This window comes from Protopterus annectens, chromosome 16.part0 (genome assembly GCF_019279795.1).
Source record: "Protopterus annectens isolate FY-2018-M chromosome 16.part0, PAN1.0, whole genome shotgun sequence".
Lineage (NCBI taxonomy): Eukaryota > Metazoa > Chordata > Ceratodontiformes > Protopteridae > Protopterus > Protopterus annectens.
This window is the reverse complement of record NC_056750.1, coordinates 310,970,363-310,988,599: the sequence shown is the minus strand read 5'-3', so window position 1 is coordinate 310,988,599 and position 18,237 is coordinate 310,970,363.

The following is an 18,237-nucleotide window of genomic DNA, read 5'->3' as shown; positions in this document are numbered from 1 at the left end:
GAAAATGTCTCAAAAATACAATATAAGGAAACTATGTTACAAAAAAGAACCAACATTAATAAAATAATGAAACATACCATATAAATGCTGGTAAACCTGCTGACAAACACAAAGTTTATATAATGTGTAACCATAAACAATGGCCAAACAATCAATTTATATATAATATAAAGAAATTGAAATACTGTGTGACTAACAAGAAAATGATTCATTATAGTTTGTCATTAAGACCTGGTGGAAATAAGCCACCTAATTTGACTATCCATTTGGTTTCTTTGCTGTCCAGTATTTTATGCCATCCTGTTTTGTACATTCTGTTGCCAACAATTTTGTCAATGCAAATAAATGAAAATTGGGCAGTTTTGTGTATAATAGAATGTTTATATAATGCATTGGTGGGTCTAGCATTTCTGATATCACCTAAATGTTCAGAAATGCGAATGCAAAATTGTCTGGATGTTTGTCCAATGTAAAACGCCCGGCATGTACATGTAGCTAAATAAATCACCCAGTCCGTGCTACAGTTGGCAAAGTGTTTGATGTCATAAATCTTACCTGTATTTTTACTGGTAAATTCCTTTGTAGTGAAAACAAATTTGCAAAAGGCACAGTGACCACAAGGGTGGCAACCTATTAGTTTCTCACCTGAAATGGTGGTCTGTATCATAGAGGGTTGCTCTGAAGTGATTTTTTTGTAATGCGAAAAGTGTGATCCCAAAGTTTTGCCTTTCCTATAAGAAAACAGACATCTATCGTCAAGCCATTTTGCTAGATTTTTGTTGTTGGTTAGTATATTCCAATGATGATTGATTATGTCTTGTAGTTGATAAGTATTTCTGCCAAAAGTGGTGACTAGTCTGGGTGTTTGATCAGGTGATTCAACAGCCTTGGATTTATAACATAACAGGGAATCTCTGGACAAGTTGGCAGTCATGTTAACTGCTGAGTGAATGTCCGAAACATGATAACCCCTCTGTGTAAATCTGTTAGACAGATCATCCTGACAACAATGAAGATCATGGTTAGATGAACAAATTCTCTTGATTCTGCTGAACTGAATGTAGTCATACCCCACTAGCTGTGGGCATGCATGTTTCGGCCTTCTCATGACCTTATCAGCACAGCTAAGTGGACTGTCTGGCTATGCTTTAGCAACTGTCTACACCCAGTTGATGTTCATACTATTAAGATGTAGCCTGAATGTATCCACAAAGACTTTTTAAAAAGTAAAAAAAAAATCATGAACATTCAGAAGCCATATAGATGAAACTTCAGTGGCTCTGCTGGACAGAGAGACAGGGAACTAATCTAAGGGGACGGCCAAAGCCAACACATTCTGGCTAGGCTTATAAATGCCTTTGGGCAGATAGCCTAGTACCCACCTATAAACCTATTTATGCCCTTTAACATGTCACTTGCACATATCCCACAGGCCTGTATTACAGGTGGTTTAAGGTATCGCACAGTGAAAACTAGGTTGGCTAGGTTCTCCATTTTTACTGTCATTTACAAACAGGAAAAGTGGGTATGCTTAAAAAAGTCCCATTTCACCAAAAAAAAAAAAAACAAATGTTTCACATTTTCAGTGCAAGCATAGTAAATCACAAGTTTGCATTCATAAGCAAAACAGTGAAAAATCCAACAATGAAGCCAAAATGACCAACATGCACTTGGACATGTTGGAGAGAACTGAGATCTTATGTAAATCACATTCATACTGTACAGTCTAATCAGCTGATGTGTCAATATCCAACACTAGATCTGGATTGTGTACATGATATAAAAGTGCTGAATAGGACAGCTCTATTCCCTGTGCGCTGAATGCATAATACCAAAGCAGTACCTTAACAGGATTCATACAGCCCTGCAAAATCAGTTAGTAGGAAGTTACAGTTGCTATAAAAACAAGGTTTGATTCTAAAGCTCCGACTTAGAAAAACAGCCCATGGCCTGCCAGGAGTATGGGCACATGGGTATCTGACAAGACAGTTAACAGATTACAGTTTAGAATCTGTGCCCTGACAGACCAGTGCTAAAGTGTGTATTGCTAAAGTAGACGAAAAGTAAGTGGCCCTCATCTGACTTTGACATCAATGTGATGGATAAAAGTAGCATCCCCAACACCAGAAAATTACTTAGTAAAATGAAAAAGTAGAGTAGCTTCCTTGGCTGAATGCAAAGTTGGGTGACAAAGGCAATCTGCATGCATGAGGTAGGCAGGATGCCAAGTATAACATTTACTAAACAAGTAATGTTAAAGGTGTTTTTACAAGGCAGCCATGCTTCCAAAAAGGGGGGTTAAGTTTCTAGACGGTAAGCTTCCTAAAGACCCAAACATGATTTCTACATAAATACAAAATTTGTTTATAGTACACACATGGAACATTAAACCCAGATACGGTAAACTCCACTAGAACTACATAGTGAAAGGACACCATGGACAGTTAAACTAGGATAAAAGATAAGACTCCAGCAAATTTATCTTGTAGTACTGTCCATACCATTTTAGAGTCAGAGTCAAACTAAAATCCGAAAGTGATTATTCATCCCACAGGTGGCATTAAACTAGATACCTCTGAAAAGGGGAAGCTATGACACTCTCCTTAAAGAGCAGGAGGATGGGTGCGCCCACACGCAAAAAAAAAAGCTTTAGATAACAGTAGTTAATCATCTAAAGTTTTCTAGTAGTGTAGCATGGCTAAAAGTAATGATGCACCCCCCCCCCCCAGATGCCTGAAGACTAAACCCAAGGTAGAAGTCTCAATGTAATGACTCAGCAAAAGAAAATCAGGAAACAAAGTGTGAAGTACAGCAGCAGAAATACTGTAGTTTTGAAAACTATGCAAACATACGCACTAGAGTTTGAAACAAACGCATGGGCATATGGTCCCTAGCACAATAAGGTCAACATTTTCAGATGCTACAGCATTCACCAAAACTGGAAAGTCGGTGCTTATGATCAGTAAAATCTTATTTAGGCCAAGGACTTGTCATTGTGTAGTCATCAAGACTAACCAAGTGGACAGAATCAATCCTTCTGCTGAAGTACCAATATAAAACTAGGAGAATGTTGCCTGGATCAAAACTTTCAGGACAATTCAGTTAAACATCTGACATATCAGGGGTGCAATCTGGACTGGGAAGAGGTAAGAATATTCAGTTTCCAGTCTAGGGGAAAGGTTAAAGGTCAGGACAAGTCCACAGTTAAGTATGCTGTAACAAGGTCCATGAAGATAAATTCTGACAACTGTTTGCATAGATAAGTTTAAACATGCTGCTGTTCTTAGTTCTACTAAAGGACTTACCACAGTCCCAGTACTTGCACTTTTCACCCTGTAAATAAATGTGGATTTACATTTTGTAGTCAAGAAATTAGACCACAAAGTGAATGGCTACTCAAAGGGTGAACAACAGCTTCCACAACGTATGCATGCATGCATAACAAAGCTTCCCGCATTGCACAAATGAAGTTATTTCAATATAAAAAGTTGAATACTCTGAATATGCTGCAATAAGTTACAAAGCCAATAGAATTTTCTAGTTTATTAGACAGCCGTACAGTTGAACATTTAGATGATTCCAATTTTGTTGGCAACATCATACCAATAGTCAGTAACATAAAACACAAACAGGACCTATTGCTATACAATATCCTATATATTACACTCTCACTATGTCACCTACATCCAACCCGCCACACCTTAAGTTCCTAGTCTTATTCTCACTTATACCCTTTCTATTCCTTACCTACTTACATTCTATGAACATCTTAACTGCCAATGATTCCATCACCCCATGATGCAAACCTCTACTCCAACACTTATAGTCTCACATAGCCAAACAAACATACTGAGCTCACCAAACTACTTACCAGCTAAATATCATAGACTGACTCACATTAAATGCTATAGTTCAAAAGCTAGAAAATTCCAGAACCTAATAAATAAACTACTAAAACTTACACTGAGAATTCAAGTTCACTCCTTAATCGATGGTGATATCCACCCAAATCCTGGCCCATACTCTACCACAGCTACAGATCCCAACACTCCAACTTCTGCCAATACACAACTGCCCACCAGAACCCCTAACTCACTCCTAATAGCCCATCTTAATATTCGGAGCATAAATAATAAAGTTGCCCACTTACATGCTCTCATGCAGGTACATTCATTTGACATCCTATGTCTCACTGAAACTTGGCTCAAGGCATCAACACAAGACAATGAGGTTATTCCACCTGGATACAATATCTTGAGACTAGACCGCAAAGCTAAGAAGGGTGGGGGAGTAGCTATCCTATATAAATCTGAATTAAAGGTGACCTCTACAGACACTAAACCACCATTAACTAGTAATGCAGAAATTCTTACATCCAAGATTCAACTTAACAAATGTAAATCTATCTATATCATATGTATTTACTTTCCCCCAGGCAATAACACTAACACCCTACAGGATATTCTTAGTTGGCTTTCCACTATCTAGCCACAAGAAACCATAGTACTTGGTGACTTTAATATAAACTGGAAGAGCTGTACCTCTGAACAGCCTTCTACTCACATTACCTTTCACACCTTCACTCAAATCATTACATCCCCTGCAAGGACCAATAAACTTAATAACAAAGAAAGCACCCTGGATTGGATTCTCATAAATAGTCATCAACAAAATTACAAAGTAGGAACCCTCCCTGAAGATATGAGTGACCACTCACTCAACTTCTTAATCAGATATAAAAGTGACATTCAAAACCTGACCACCTACAGGACAATAAGAACCAACAAAGATTTTAACCCTGACAGCTTTCAAAAAGAACTTAAGGCATGTGATTGGTCACCCCTGAAACACCTACCATTAGATGAAGCAGTGAAATACTTTAATTCTAAATTGTTAGCCATTCTAGACTACCATGCACCAACACACACAATTAGAACTAGGATAAAACCAGCCCTTTGGCTCTCTAAAGCTACCAAACAAAAAAATCCTCCTTAGAAATAAACTCTGGGCCAACTGGCATACTACTAAAAGCCCTGCTGATCAATTAAAGTTTAGACAGCTAAGAAATGAAACAAAAAAGCCATACTGTTAGACAAACAAAACTTCTACTTTCAGCTCCAAAAAAACCACCAAAACAAACCACAAAAATTCTGGTCAGGCATCAATAAACTCCTACACCCAGGCCATTCAGTCATGCCCACCCCTTTAGGCTCTGATCACAATAGTCCCAAGCAAATAGCCAATACCTTTAACACATTCTTCACAGAGACCAATCAGCTATCCTCTAACACATCATCTTCAGCCACCTCCATCTATAACCCATCCCCTCATTTCACTTTCAACCTGTTCCTACATCCCTTGTCTGCACACTTATCCAAAAACTTAAACCTACCACCCTCTCTGCAGACCTACTCCCTGCAGAATACCTGCAAAAAGCCACAAAAGCCATAGCCTACCCCATATCCATCCTGATTAATAGAACCGTTACTGAAGGAACTATCCCAACAATCTGGAAAATTTCACATATTATCCCCCTGCATAAAGGAGGTAACTCTAATGAATTATCAAACTATCGACCTATAGCCATATTATCTCCACTGGCAAAAATTATGGAGAAATTTATTCATAAACAACTGTTAGACTACCTATTAGAAAACAACTTACTACCTAGCTGTCAACATGGTTTCAGGCCATTTCATAGCACCACCTCTGTTCTTTTATCCTTCTCTGACTGTATTAATGAAAATCGCAATAACGACACTATCCTCTGCCCTCTTTTTTGATCTGTCAAAAGCATTTGATATGGTTAACCACACCTTACTCATAAACATACTCAAAAACCTGTCACTAGACACTATGGCTATACAATGGTTCCAATCCTACTTAATCAACAGGCAGCAGGCTGGTCTATGGGAAAATAATTTATCTCCCCACCTCCCAATTGCCCTTGGTGTCCCACAAGGCTCCATATTAGGTCCTCTTCTATTTTCTATTTTTATAAATGACCTACATTCTGCAATACCTCAAGCTACCTGTATCCAATACGTGGATGATTCCACTTTAATATGCTCTGCCACTTCTCCAGCAGATCTACAGTCCCTAACCCAAAACATGTTTAATACAGTTGAAAAATGTCTACTACACCAATGTCTCATCTTGAACCCCAAAAAAACAAAACTGCTACTATTCACTCCCACCCGTAGGGCCCCCCTCTTAATTTTAATGTTACGTCAAGCAATGGTACTATCATATCTCCTGATACTACTACAAAACTACTTGGGGTACTAATAGACAACAACCTTACCTATGATTCCCATATTAACAGTACTATAAAAACAGTCAACAAAAAATTGGGCTCCCTCTACAGGATCAAACCCTTTCTGACCCCACTAGCCAGGACCACTATTGCCCATACCCACTTAATCTCTACCATTCTTTATATGTCCCCTATATATACTAAAGTATGTAAAAGCAACTTGAGCAAGCTGGCTATGTCATACAACAATACTGCCAGATTTGCAACTGGGTCTACCTACAGAACCCATCATTCCAACAATCTTTATCAACTAGGATGGTTAGAGTTGCCAAATCTACTACTATTCAACCAACTAACAGTTACCCACAAAATCCTATATCAACCTACTAACACACCTATACTTAACAAACCTTATCACCCCCTATAATAACCTCAAGACTCTACGCTCATCAAATAAACTACTTGTACAAATAAGTAAAACTAACAATTTGGCTGGTGATTCTCTGTTTTCTAACACTGTTGGTAAAACCTGGAATTCCCTCCCCAGTGACCTAACCTCCCTTTCCTCAATAAACTTATTTAAAAGCAAACTGAAGCAATACTTTAAATCACAGTGATTATGCCCCTGTGCTAACCCTGATTAACTACCTCACTTATCTCTGGTTATTAATCTCCATACCTGTCTAAGCTAGTTACTTTTCTATGAACAATAAAGAGAGTGTGAGTTAACTGTTTAAAGTGTTATTAGAGATGTCTTTGTATGACTGACCATAGCTGATAAGTACTAAGATTCTATAAGCAGAATCACAAGGAATGGCAAAAATCTGTTTTAAACCTGAATTTGTAAAATGTCATTTACTGTAAATAATACTGTGAGTTGTGGAGCTTTTCTCCCCGGGCCTCCTCTGAAAATGGACATATATTCAGTTGGACTAGCCCGGTCAACAAATGTAAAATAAATAAAAATAAATAATTTGTACCTACTGCACCCCTATTTGCCTTGACATGAGGTTGTTGTACCTACTGCACCCCTATTTGCCTCGACATGAGGTTGTTGTACCTACTGCACCCCTATTTGCCTTGATATGAGGTTGTTGTACCTACTGCACCCCTATTTGCCTCAACATGAGGTTGTTGTACCTACTGAACCCCTATTTGCCTTGACATGAGGTTGTTGTACATACTGCACCCCTATTTGCCTTGACATGAGGTTGTTGTACATACTGCACCCCTATTTGCCTTGACATGAGGTTGTTGTGCATACTGCACCCCTATTTGCCTTGACATGAGGTTGTTGTACATACTGCACCCCTATTTGCCTTGACATGAGGTTGTTGTACATACTGCACCCCTATTTGCCTTGACATGAGGTTGTTGTGCATACTGCACCCCTATTTGCCTTGACATGAGGTTGTTGTACATACTGCACCCCTATTTGCCTTGACATGAGGTTGATGTGCATACTGCACCCCATTTGCCTTGACATGAGGTTGTTGTAGATACTGCACCTTTGCTTCTTACATGTAGCATCTTTGAAATCACCATATCTCAGAGTAGGGAGAATGCACCCGAACACTGCAGCCTCATATCTGATGTATAACAGTTATGGTCTCACATTTTTGCTAGTCCTAGGGTCACAATTACAGTCCTCAGAATTTATCAGATATGCCTGCCTGATATTGCTCACAAAATGACTCCTACAGCTTACTGGTAGCAAATTATTTTTTTCTGTTTTGCATTCTGTCACCCCTATCCTCGTCCCACTTTTTGCTCGTCTTGTGTATTCAAATAAGATGAAGAGGCTTGGGTATTCACTTAAGCTGTTCATTACACGCAAACACATCAGGATGGATGACTGGAACATAAAACCTAAACAAATTAACTAACTGACTGCTATGCACATACATGTTTCACTCCTGCTGCTCACTCAAAATGGCGCTCTTGCTTGCACATGCTTAGTATTTATATGCATGTGCCCATAGACTGGAATGGCTCTTAATGGTACAACACACACTCTGATCTAGACCTTCCCCCTGAACAATTTGATATGGCTTTTAAAGTTAAAATACATATTTTTCATTAGCAGTTTCTGCTGATGAAAATTCATTTTTTTCACACACTAACGCCTGTAACAGGTTTCTGTTTTCTTAGTCTAAATGAGGAAGTGACTATCCTATTGTGAACTGTGAAGTGAAATCACTATTTGGAAAACTCTGTTAAAGCTGTTTAAATAATTGTTTAAGGTCTTTTTTTAATGTGTAGAAAGTGCTAATCTGTTCTATACACCTTTTTATTTTCTAATCTGTTTTATACACTTATTTTCAGTACATTTCTGATGTGAAATTTTAGAAGCTTTATACAATAATAAATAATAATATCACCACCAGCAAAACTACTTTTCAAGTGACAGAAAGTGTTTAATTCAAGAGCACATCAAAATAGAAAGCAAGGGAAGAAAATTCTGCTGAACATAAAGAAAATCATAAAGTTTAGGTCAGTATAATTGCTGCCTTTTATATCCATTAACATAAAAAAGAGTCTGTTGTGAAGGGTTGTAATCAAGTTTTTATAATCATAGTTATACAGTGGGAGTTATGTTTTATTTTATTTATTTTTATTTTATTTAACATTTGTTTACCAAGAAAGTCTGACTTGGAACAAAGCCTATTTTCAGCAAAAGCCTGGGGAGAAATGCTCCAGACTAATGTCTTTGTAATGTGGGAGGAAACTGGAGGAAACCCACATAAATGCAGGGAAGACATGCAGACTCCACACAGAAGGTACTCCAGCCAAGAATCGAACTGGAGACCCTCTTGCTGTGAGGTGACAATGCTACCGCTGCACCACTGCGATATCCAGTCGATAGTTCAACAGCTGATTCCCCAAACACTAATGCTCCAAAACTAACATTACAAAGTATGGTTCTTTATTACAGAATATGTCGAGTACCCCTACACCCACCATGTGGGGAACCGTTACCCTACTTGTAGATGAAGACTAAAAACTCAAGCTTCAGTTGCCTGAAGTTCAACCTGTCAATGATCAGAGTTCTTCAACTGAAAATCATTGTTAGCAAGTTCTACCAGCAGTGACACCCTTTCCAGGGGAATTTCCCCCTTCTTTGAGTTAGTGCAACCATGGAAATGTTATATATAAGCTTGAGGGTGTTTGGGGCTTGCCCTCACATGAGGGGTGCAGGATGGACTTGTCCCCTTGAAAATATACTTAAAAAAGTGATTTTTGTGCCAGTTTTTGGTGAATGCATTTTGAGAATTCCGAACCCGGAACATTAAGTTTCATCCACTTATAGTGGAAGTGTAGTAGATATGCTCACACCCCCAGGACTTACATATACCTATTCCAAGGTTATTTAATGGTGGAGAAAAGAGAAAGCTCCACTGCCACTGAAAATTGTATTAGTGGTTTAACGTGTCAGTATAAGTATTTATATAAGGAGTACTTAACACACTCCCAGCCGAGTTTTGTCTGGTAATTTTATTTTGTCTTGAGTTTACTGAAATGTTTAACATATCAGTCGATGAATACTCTTATTGTAGATGCAGATACAATCGTGGTTTGTATGTTGGACTAGTCAAGATAAACTACATTCTGGAAATAGTAAAATGCAACCCATTAACCTCTCCCCCTGTTATTGGGGTTGGGGATGAGTTGGATATGAATAATGAATCTCCTTTCATAGCTCATAGTATGTGTGCTTCTGTTTCTTGTGTCAGGGTTTTAAGGGATGGGGATTGGAGAAGCACAATGAGATGAATGTTTTAACATTTATTTTCATAACGCATGCATAGCTTTATTAAACATGTAAATAATCCAGAAAGGATTTTGATCAGATTAGGGCAGACTGAGTACATATGAATGATTGACATCATCAGGTAGTAGAACATTTCTATCCAGCCATAAATAAGATCAGCAGTTTGCTTAGCCAGATTGTTCTGAAACAAAAGCAAACCAGATGGATATTTATTTATTTGTCTTTTCTTAACCAGGTTAGTCCACTGGACTGGGGACCCATTTGCAGTGGAGACCCAAGGAGAAAAGCTCCAAAATAAATGATACAAATTACAATAACATGGTTAAATTGTTGTGTCTTTTTGGCTTTTTCTGGTTAGGGGTCACCACAACAGAACTCCGGTCTGCTAATGATTGGTAGTTGAGTTTTACATGCCGAGTTACCAGCCCTGATGCACAACCTTCAACAAAGGTACGCCCATTCATGCATGTCTCCACACAGAAGACGCTCTAGCTGAGAATCAAACCGCTCAGCGTCTTACAACGAGGCGACAACGCTACCGCAGCACCACCACTGCGGGTCACAATAACATGATAACATGGTTAAATTACAAGTCATAAACAAATATCAAAATACAGGAACAAAAACATTTATGCCTTAGTGGAAATTTATACAGTATAACATTCATCAAGAGTATAGCTATGTAGTAATATAGGTAGAGCTTGGAAACAAAAATGGTGCATAAGGAATGAAAGAGATTAAACAGAAAACCAGAATAAGACCTAAATGCAACATGAATGTTTAGTCCAAGTAGGTAGAGAGGAAGAGAAGTATTAAATAGAAGAGTTACAAAAAGAGGGGGGAGTGTGGAGGAGAATAAAGAGTAGTGACAAGAAAACGAATTATGTAAAGAGAGACAGGGATGTCAAAGTAAAAGTACCTTGTGGGAGGTAAAAGAAGAGATTAAGTATAAAAATGCTCAGTGGTGTTGCTAAGGGTCCATAGGAAGAGTGATTATAAAGTTACGTAAAAGCATGGAGGAAATTGTTGTAGTCTGATAATTGGGGGGAAAGTTAGGTAGGGTGGTGACAGGTGCAAGAGGGAGAGTGGGTAAGATAGTTTTTTATTAGTAAAAAAAGATGTGGATGAGTAAACCCAAGTCAGAGATGAATTATATAAAACTACATCCAGCCTGCTCAAAAGATGAGAAATCCATGTAACTTACAGTTAAAATTCATAATACCAATAGAAAACATAAGAAATGAAAGCTGTTTGTCTTTTTCCAGTTAGGGGTAGCCACAGTGGAACTCCGGTCTGCTAATGATTGGCAGTAGATTTTTATGGTGCCGAGTTGCCAGCCTGATGCCCAACCTTCAGCAAAGGCATGCCCATTCACGCATGTCTTTCGGAGGCCCCTCGACCACAGGGAGGACATGCAAACTCCACAAAGAAGGCACTCCAGCCAAGAATCGAACAGGAGAACCTCTTGCTGTGAGGCAACAATGCTACTGCTGTACCACCGCGGCTTTATAATTCCTAAAATTGTCCTAATTCCAGGGGAAAGCATTTCCTTGGCTTTGTAAAGAAAGGCATTTTGCCATGCTTTATTTATTTATTTATTTATTTATATTAAGATGTGGAATCAACATGACAACATGAACATGAGACTACAAAACTATCTTATTTACTCCCAGAAATAAAAAAAAAGTATAGACTAGTGTTCTGTGCAGGATTATTTTTTTTTCCTTGCACACATAAATGCATGGGTATGCTCAGCTCTGCTGTGTGCCTGAATTAGACAAAGTGAGTATAGTAGAATAAATGAATTAAACATATCAACCAAGAGTAAAAGTATAATAAATGTTATATACCTTAGAAAATGAAACAAAATCCAGTTTTGCAGGCCATGAAAATATTTTGCATTTCTGTTTCTGCTTTCCTTTCAACAACTCATTAAGATGTTTGATATGAAGCTACGATGATGTATTTTACATAGAATGGAATTTATATATCTTTATCATCATTAATCAAATGTAAAAATGCAGTTTTGTCAGAAAATACTAGAGACTAATTCTGATACAGTGTGATTGAGCATCAGAGATTGATTATAGCATACTCCCAGTATTTGTTCTGAGACTATAGACAGCAGCAACGTTTTGACATAATTGTTGCTGCCTGGACAAAATCAAACGTTTCAAAATGAAAGCTATAAAAACTTGGTTATACTATTTGGTGCTGTAGGGTCAATAGGAATTTGTGTTAGCCAGGATGCACAGGAACTCTGATATGAACAGGTATGGAGACTGCCTTAAAAAAGACTTTCTCAAAAGGATATGCAAACAACATAAATGTAAGGTTTTGTGTCTGAAGCATATAATTTGTCTGCAGCCTAAAACTGATACTAAGTTGCCGATTTGAAAATATCACCCTAAATTTCCAGAAGAAAGTAGCGCTGCAATTTTACTCCTGTTGTAAAGAGTAATCTACAACTTGTTGCAACTTAGAACAGCAAGTCTAGGAAGGAACGTCAGAAGAAGAAATGTACACGTTTTATGTTGCTGATGTTTCGCTAGATCTGTACTGCTTAGGTTATGCACTGACCACACTGTAGATTAGAGAAAAGGGAGATTCCACCTTCTCCCTCTTCTCTAAGTGGGCATGAACTCCAGCTAGGTATATTTAGATATGAGAGTTTACCCCTACATCAGGCAGGGCACTTGCTCTTCTGCAAAAAAAACGGGGTTTTGCAACCTCCTGGGTATCACTATTTTGAGACTATGCAGAGCTTTAGACCTTTTAGTTTAGATTAATCCCATGTTGACTAAATGACACATGATGAATCATAGTAGACCCCTCTGTAAAAGCAGTACAGGGTCTCTCCATTCCTGTTCACTTTATCACCGATATTAAGCAAGTGGATAATGCTTTAAGGTCATGCAAAGTGACAATACTGGCCATGTAAATAAAACTTGGGAGAAGTCCAAAGTCACACAGTAGTATTACAAAATGTTATTCCATTAATCCTAGAGCAGCATAGATCTTTTAGTTTAAATACATTCATTGGTGTATACTAGGCCAATGACGACAAGGGTCTTTTTAAACCTAGCCACACATTCCAAATGTATCCAACAAGTGTTGGTGTCCTAGAGGTTATTTTAATGGGTATGTGTATGCTAGGGCATGGGTAGTCAAGCATTTATAGTCTGCCTCTATCCATGAAGAGACATAGGTGACAGACCAGGGGGTGAATTTCCAAATTCTCATCCACTGGTCCAGGTTATATTTCAATAGGGTCCAAGAAAAACTCTATGTCACATGGATGGGAAGCCTATTCCAGAAAAGGGGTATTTTCTGTGATGCATAGCTGTCCTTCCAATATTTCATATTTATATCATGATCAAGGTTTAAGTCCCTGGATTGGGTAGATCTGATACTATTTGTTTTGCAGATATGCAAGAGGTTCATCAGAGTGGAATTTTGGGATGCACAGTGTGACAGACATAGATTATCCCTCAACGGTCTATAGGAGATAGAGTATAGGGATAGTGCTTTGCGTTGATCAATGAGGGACATGTTGTTAACTCCCTGTATTCTTTATAAGAGAGACCTCAGTGAATATTCCAGTGGTTGCATGTGCCTGTTCAGATACATACCAAAGGGGGATTTATACTCAAATACAGGTCTGATGAGGCCTGAATACAGTGGAATAATGACTTCCTTGGATCTAGATGGCATACCCTTGCTTTTAAGTTAAGCAGCATAGAATGATTTCCTTACTAACTTAGACACATGTTGGTCAAAAGCTAAATTACTGTGTACATACATCCCCAAATCCCTGACAACTGGGTCTAGTCTTAGGAATGTGTTATCAGTGAGGTAGTTTCCATGGGTAGATGACTTCCCAAAGAGTACTATTATGCATTTCTTGGGACTGATTTTTAAACTATGGCTCTGGCACCAGTTGTTTGTCTGTGTTAGCCCTTTCTAGACGATGCTAGTGTTTTGGGGGAATTCTACGACTGCTTCCAGTTTTAAATCATCTGCAAACTTGATCAACCAGAGATCCTCAATGTTGGCCATGACTTCTGAGAAGTAGATGCCAAACAGGGATGAACCCAAAAAAAAAAAGATCTGAGGGACTGCCCTAGTGGCTGACCTCTTTGTTGTCGTGAACTTCCTTATCCTAATCTTTTGTGTCCTATCTGAAAGCCAGCTGGATGTCCAGCATGTAGCCCTCAACTTCTTAGCACAAAAAAATCTGGACAAAGCCAAAAATAATGGGAGGGGTGATAAAGCTCCAAATATAGGTCCACATTTTAAATATTGCTCTTATAAACTTAGAAGGTTGCTAGAATTAAAGGTCTGAAGCAGTGAACCCATTTTTTTAGTGGGCATTAACTGTAGACTAACACCCTGTTCATTCTCCATTCAGGGTACCAATCTACAGGTTGCCCATTCTCTAATTAATTTACACCTCATTATCACCTACTTAAGTGCCGATTAAGGGGTAGGTGTGAACAAAAGTACCATTTGTTAAAATCCCATTTAGATGCAAATGCCAATGCAGTCTCAAATCCTTGTTTGTTAAAGAGACTTCTTTAGGGTCCTAGTCAGAGCCAGATCAATGTCAAATGGGGTCCTAGGCAAGGAAATGGATTGAGGCCCCCCCATACACAGCCCCTCACAGCTATTCCAGTGTCCCACTACTTGGCTATTTCTCCTAAGTTACCATAAACTCTGTTCACACCAATCAGTATGCATAATGTTTTTTGCCTTCTTCTACAATGATTACAGATATCTGGATTTAATTTAAAACTTTAATTTCAAATTTTATAGCACAAACATTAATAGACATTTGCTAAACAAAGCAACACAGTCTCACAATGAAAGCAGCATTAAAACTTCTCTGGCCTTGAAATTCCCATATATTGAAACCCACATTTAAAGAAAATGAATTTGGCTAGTGGCAGATTATGTTTAACTTTGGGTTGTTTTCAAATCACAGGCCTCCTGCACACATGCTTAGGGCCATAAAAACGTGTAAGAGTTCTTTGATTCCCCTTCCTGAGTGTATTAAATTATATCCCTTGTATAGTACAGCACCACTTTGTTAGAAAATGTTTTAAATTTGTAATTTTGAACATTTTTCCAGTAAGCAATGAACATGAACCAATAACGACAAAACTGCCCAATTCAGAACATTTCAACCATAAAAGCCACTCAAACTCCTGACAGTAGACTGCACCCATGTCAGTCAATAAGCACAATCTCTGCAGAAGTAAAAGTAATCTGAATAATTCCACATTAAGGCATCTGTAAATAATGAAGAGGTTGCTGCTAGCAAACAATGTTATATTTCAGTGTTTCATCTGCAAATTCAGTGCCTGCTGGCCTTGAAGAATAAATTGTCTAAGTTACATTAAAAATGTTGAGCTGGTAATATTGCAGTAGGGAATGGATGGCAAACTGACAGATTCATAATTATTAGGCATCTTATCCAAAGGAGAACATACCCAGCACTGCAGAACCTCACCCCCATTAAAGTACAGCACACTGTCAGCAGTACAGCTACATGCTGATGGAGTAGAACTCACAGCCATCTGCATCACAAGCAAGCCATGCTACTATGCTTTTCAATTCTATATTACAAGTGATTCCATTTGCTAAACAAAACAGTTGCATATTGCAAACAGACTTAGCATGAGCAAGTGTAAACTTATTTTCCTTGAAGCTCATGTTTCCTTGAAAACGCACTTGAATCTCAATTACTTGAAAAATGCTTCACCGGTAATGCAAACGCAGTTCCTTGAAAATGTACCTGAAAGTCAGTTCTTCAAAAAATGCAGCTGGGTAGTTAGGGTATAGGATTCAGGCTCTTATTTCCTATAAATAAGGTCCAGGGATTGAGGCTGAGCAAATTATTAACCACCTACTATCCCTAACTAGGGTATTTCACTCACTCACACACAACACTACCTACCTCTTAGTGCAAGAAATCTGGACACAGACTAAATTAAACAGTGGTAAATTTTAAATAATTCGGCCATGAACTTAAAAAATTGCTTGCATAACAGGATTTGTATTAGTATGCATTTTTCTAAAGGATATGAAGTCTGAAACTCAAATGTCTGTCATTATTTAGTAACTTCAGTCCTCAATGATTTTCCAAAATTCACAGATTTTATGAGGTACAGACCAAAATTATGGAGCAAAAATCTGGACAGTTGAGAAGTATGCTACCTACCTACCTATTGCACCCTCACACCCACCTACCTATCTACCTCTTATACACACACACCTACCTACCCACCTTTTATACACACACACACACACACACACACACACACACACACACACACACACACACACACCATACCTCCCAACCTCTTAGAGCAAGAAGTCTGGGCAAAGCCATAAATAAAAGTGAGACAAAGGCCCAAAATAGGATTTTTTTAAAATATTATTCTTACAAACTTAGAAAGTTGATATAATAACAGGTTTTTCATTAGCATGAATTTTTTGAAGGGCATGAAGTCTGAAACTCAAATGTCTGTCAATATTTTCTAACTCCAGTCTTTAATGGTTTGACAATCATTTTGCCAAAAAAAATGGACCAAAAATAAGAGGAAAGAATCTGGACATGATGCAAAAATCTGTACAATTGAGAGGTATCACACTGACACACACACACACACACACACACACACACACACACACACACACACACACACACACACACCTCTTACTTGCCCGTCCTTGGTCCACAGTCCAATCACACCTCTTACTTGCCCATCCTTGGTCCACAGTCCAATCTTCTTTCTGTTTTCAAATTTTACACGAGCCAAATATGACATAAACAGGTCACACAGACACAACAGGCATGTGTAAACAGATGCAAAGGGCATTCTTAAAGAAAAACACCCTTTAAAAAATAAATTTTTTAATTAAAAATATCCCTGGCCACTGAGCTCTCTTTCAGCCAGTGGACCCTAGGCTACTGTCTTGGTCACCTAGTGCTGGTGCTATCCCCTCTTCCAAATAAATTGTACTGAAATCAGTACAGTGTGTATGCCTCCCGACATTCTTTCTGGTAGCTCCTCTGTCCCAATGCATCTATTAACATGATTGTAGCTGTGAAAAAAATCCAAATAGGCAGCTGTGTTCTCAGGATCTGAAGACTTGAAATTTTACCAGGTTGTCACTTGATAATAGGACATTTATCTTGGAATACTTTCTAAATGATACAGGGTTAGCTAGGGTCATGGGTTTTACTTTTATTTCCAAGGAGACATCTTTGTGACCTGAACTCACTTGAGAGGATATTACACTACAGGTGATGCAGAATTGTCCCATGTTTCTGAAGACATTGCACTATGGATGATTCCAGCACCATGATTTAATATTTTTCTTATTGTTTGTACTAGTTATGTTTTATTGTCTACAGAGATGAAAGCTACTGTTTCCAGTCATGACTTAGAAGTGTAACATATCCACACGGTTCATTTACTGTTGTAAAATGTGCAATCCAATGCACTATAAAACTTTTAGAAATAGTCAGACCTTAACCATGTACATAGGTTAGTACTAGGCTAACTACCCTTTTGGGCCATTTTAAACCTAGTCGGTTAACTCATATGAGAATGAAATGCTGCACCTTGTATCTGTAAGGTACACCTTAACCATTATATCACTCTCCCATCCTAAGGTACCATATTCATCAATTAGTACTAGGCTAACTGCTCTCGTGGATCATTTTAAGGCTAGCTAATTATCCTATGTAAGAGTCAAACCCTGTACCTTATGTTTGTGAGGTAAACATCTTAACTATTATACCAACCTCCATACAGAAATATATATATAAATACATAAAATGTTCCATTTCTGAGTTTTTTTGTACATCTACTTACACACCTTCATGGGATGTGCCTCCAACACAATACTTAGTAAAACAATGTAATGCACACATGCTTGGAGGTGGAATTAGGTAGACTGAACTTCACAGTTTTACACTTATTAGCTGGAGTACTGTTAGTTTATTTACATGTTTTATTACTACTTAAAAATTAACGTATGTATGGAGATTGTAGTCATCTCACTAACTCAAATGTGAAATTTAGTCTATTCTGTTATACTTTGTGTAGTTGTAAAACAAATCCCTTTTTGTATACTTTTGCTACATTTTTCATCTTCCTCTTTTGACCACTGAGCCTCCTCTTAGCTGCTTCATGGA